Genomic DNA, 3,722 nt, shown 5'->3' on the forward strand with positions numbered 1-3,722 from the left:
CTATAAGTTCAGCTGTACAGGTCACATTAGGTGACTTCAGCTGGCATATCATTTTACATTGATTTATTTCACCCCGCTTACTTATTTCATTGTTGAGATACTTGATATGGCATATACTTGGTTTTCACTACTCTCGAGCATGATTTCTATATACGTATGTATTATTATTTTCTAGAAAATTATACAGGTTTTACGGCGAGGGGTTATAACTTTTTCAAAAGGTTTTTATTAAAAAACTTTATTTTCAGGCCCACTCACCCTTGTTTTTACGCCCCTCCAGGTTTTAGCTGCTGAAAGTCCTTATCGGCGAGGATTCTTGGCAAATCTCGGTACAGGTGGCTACCTCCGAGGGTATGATCCTTACCCACACTACTATACTTTACTTATGCTTTGACATCGCGTGTGAAATGGGTTCATTCCCACTCATAGCACACTCTTGTCTTTAGGTACTTGTAAATTTAAATTTATTCACATTTTCTACATCACTATACTTTATGGCTTCGTCACCTTCCAAGTGTTGGCTAGCATAGCTCAATTGGTAGTCCTAGTGGACATTCCAGGTCGGGGTTTGTCAATTTGTTATCAAAGCATAAGTTGGGTAGTATTGCGTTCCTCACACGCGTGATGTAAACATTATCAGTTTTTTAGCCTAATGTTCGATTCTTGCCACCTCTTCAAATACGAAAAAAAAGTGTTGACTTTTCCTAATTTTTGGGTAGTTTTGTCGACTTGTCGACGTCTTAGAAGAGCACTTTGGTGAATGCCCTTAGACTTAAAGCGAAGAAATTCCATGTCAAGGAAAGATGTAGATTTGAGGCAAGTTGATGGTCTAAAGCAGGGCTAATGTATCAATAACTGTGTATCAACAGAGACTTTACCAACCAATTCCATCCTTATCCTCCAGCCATCAATATTAAACCTTTTGAGATTGGAAATCCGAAATAGTTTTGATTCTTTGGCAGTATCCGTTAGAATACTACCTATTAGAATTCCTGTGAAGTCTACTTTTATCAAGACCCTAGAAATGTCTCATGTGACAATGGTGCTAGAATGGTAACGCTCAATGGAAGAACATCTTGGAAAAATCAATTTTGGTCCCTGGTAGCTCTAATACTTTTGTGATGTTACTTTTCGATCATCAAGAAACCTTGTTAGCTCATTCTTAAAATTCGACCTTTCTACTTTTGGCCTGAGACAACCATAGAATTATTTAGTCTTTCGACATAATTCATCATTTTTGGAATTGTCCAACTTTTTGATATTTTATTCCGCATCAGCACTGTTCATACCCTCAGTTTCACCTCCTGGTATTAAAGGTATTTTAGTTGATTTTGAGTCATTCATCTGTTCCCCATATCATTTTTTATGTTGATAGACTGTCCAGGAAGACCACTTAGACGTCAAAACTTTTAGTTTAGATCATCAATCCTTAACTCACCCGATCAGCATATCGATCAAATCGTTACCATTGGTGATTTATTATTCATGGAGCTATTGTGGTAACAAATATTGTGAATTTTGAGTCAAGGAAAATTCTAAGTTTCCATCCGTTAACCCTCCTTAAACTATTGTTCAAGTTGAGTTACCTTCCAACCCTTTCATTGCTAGCACATGATTAAGTTAAATATTTACACGTGTTCAGATATCGAAATTGTATGCTCAATCCAGAGATATCTTGTACTCTAGATTTCATGAACTTGTTTTGACTCTTAAATTCTTGAGTGTTCTTTTAGCCTTCTTGACATGGTTTCTCGCTCAATCAGTGAGGAATTCATGTTAGGTCGACTCGATAGATGCGTGCGCCCGTTTCATATCGATGCTAGTAGGAACCATTGGAGTATAATCTTCTTGCGAGTTTACCAGACTTACCAAAAAGAATTCCAAATAGCTTTGAGGATTGAGTAGTAGTTCAGCATGGAATTGGTGAAGTTATGAATGTAGGTTTTGAGTCTGACGATTATGGCGTTAATTTCTATGTGTGGCTTGGAACTACAACTGTCATTTGAAGAATGTGGTCAGAGATATAGTTTCTCTAATTCAAGTTTTCAAATCTTATACAATCAATTTGGAAAGCGATCATCGTGGTTAGTCTTGAAAGAAATGTTTTAGGATAAGTTTTCGTCCAAGTGCATTTTCATTACTTTACTTTAGGATTTGATAGTTTGGGCTTACATGGACATCAAAACACTTCTAGCAACTGGATTAGTGCGCTCTGGATAGTACAGCATCACGATCGAGGCATGAATTGGACAATCTAGGTATATTCGCATATGAGGAGCAAGACGATATTTTGGCATTCTCGAGAACTTCTCACTAGCTTATTGAAACAACAATTAATTATCGGCATTACAGGTTGCAGACTGTAATATCAGTGGTTTAATTGTTGGGTTCGTTAAGCAAGTTAGAAAGTCAGCTCATCTACGGCAGCAGTTATTAGTTAGTAAAGGCTTGGACTCGTCTCGTGACACACGCTCATTTTCGAAATTCGTGACACGACGAATGTTTGGCGAGGTCCATTTTCATTTTGGGTTTTGATTTTTTGTACAAATATTTTTTTTACTACATTATTTTATACAGGTATTATACTACTATATTATCGAGGAAGGAAGAAGGTTTGAGCTTGGAGGCATGAAAGAGGAATAATTGCAATCCGATTTAACTCGATTTCTTCCTTATGTATGTATTTACATACATATTTTCTCCCTATTTTTGAGTATCTTACATTTAGCAAGTAATTTTAAATTTTCTTAAGGGGGGTAGACTGTACTAGCCCATCCCTAAAAATTATGATTTTTATAATTTTAATAAGTGAGTTTACGAAAATGCCCTTCGAGGCAAAGCGTTGATTTTTTTTGGTGACCGTCTTGTCATGTCATCTAAGGTTCATTTTCTTAGTGTATCCTCGTAGTACTTGTCACTACGGATGTGTGGGCGCAAATGGAACACAATTTGGAGTTATAACGAATGAGTTATTAACGTTAAAAGTTTAGGGCATTTTAGTAAATTGGTTAATATATAGAAAATTCCAGATCTTTGGAGCAAAATCTGGGATGCCACGTGTGTGGCCCAGATTAAAACGAACAAAAGATGGTCGGTGCAGATGGAGTATAAAGGAGAGAAAGGAGGGAAAGTTGAGACAAATCAAAAGAGGAGTGATGTGAGGAGAACGAATAGGAAGCAGAAAAAATAAGGGGAAGGGAGAGAAACGAGAAGCACGGAATCACCCTTAACTCGTGCGACCCACGAACCCGGTTGCAACTCGTAGGTTTCTCCGGTGAAATTCATCATTTCCGATGGATTGGGCCAATCTACCACTCCCAATCCTCATATTGACCTTTCCTCTACCATTTCTACATCAAATTTGAGGAGATTAGGTTCGAAATTGGGAAGAAATGATCTTGTGGGTGCCGTGAGACCGTGGCCGAGATCCACCAAATCTAAAACGTTTTCTTCCCATTACCACCACCATTGGACTGCCCTTGAGGCCTGGAACAAAGCCCAAGCATTGGTTGGGGCGTCGGAGTTATTTTGGAGTTGAATCAAGAACACGCCAAACCTAGGGTTCTGGCGGGTTTTCATGAAATTGAGGCTTTTTCCGACCAAATTGGCTTTAGTAACATGTACGAAAGTTGCTCCACTCACTGATATCTTCACTTCTGTAATTTTTTAGAATTTAAAAAAATAGTTTATTTTTCCGGCAAGTTGGGGCGGCCAACCACCAC

Source organism: Malus domestica, chromosome 13 (assembly GCF_042453785.1).
Source record: "Malus domestica chromosome 13, GDT2T_hap1".
Taxonomy (NCBI): Eukaryota; Viridiplantae; Streptophyta; class Magnoliopsida; order Rosales; family Rosaceae; genus Malus; species Malus domestica.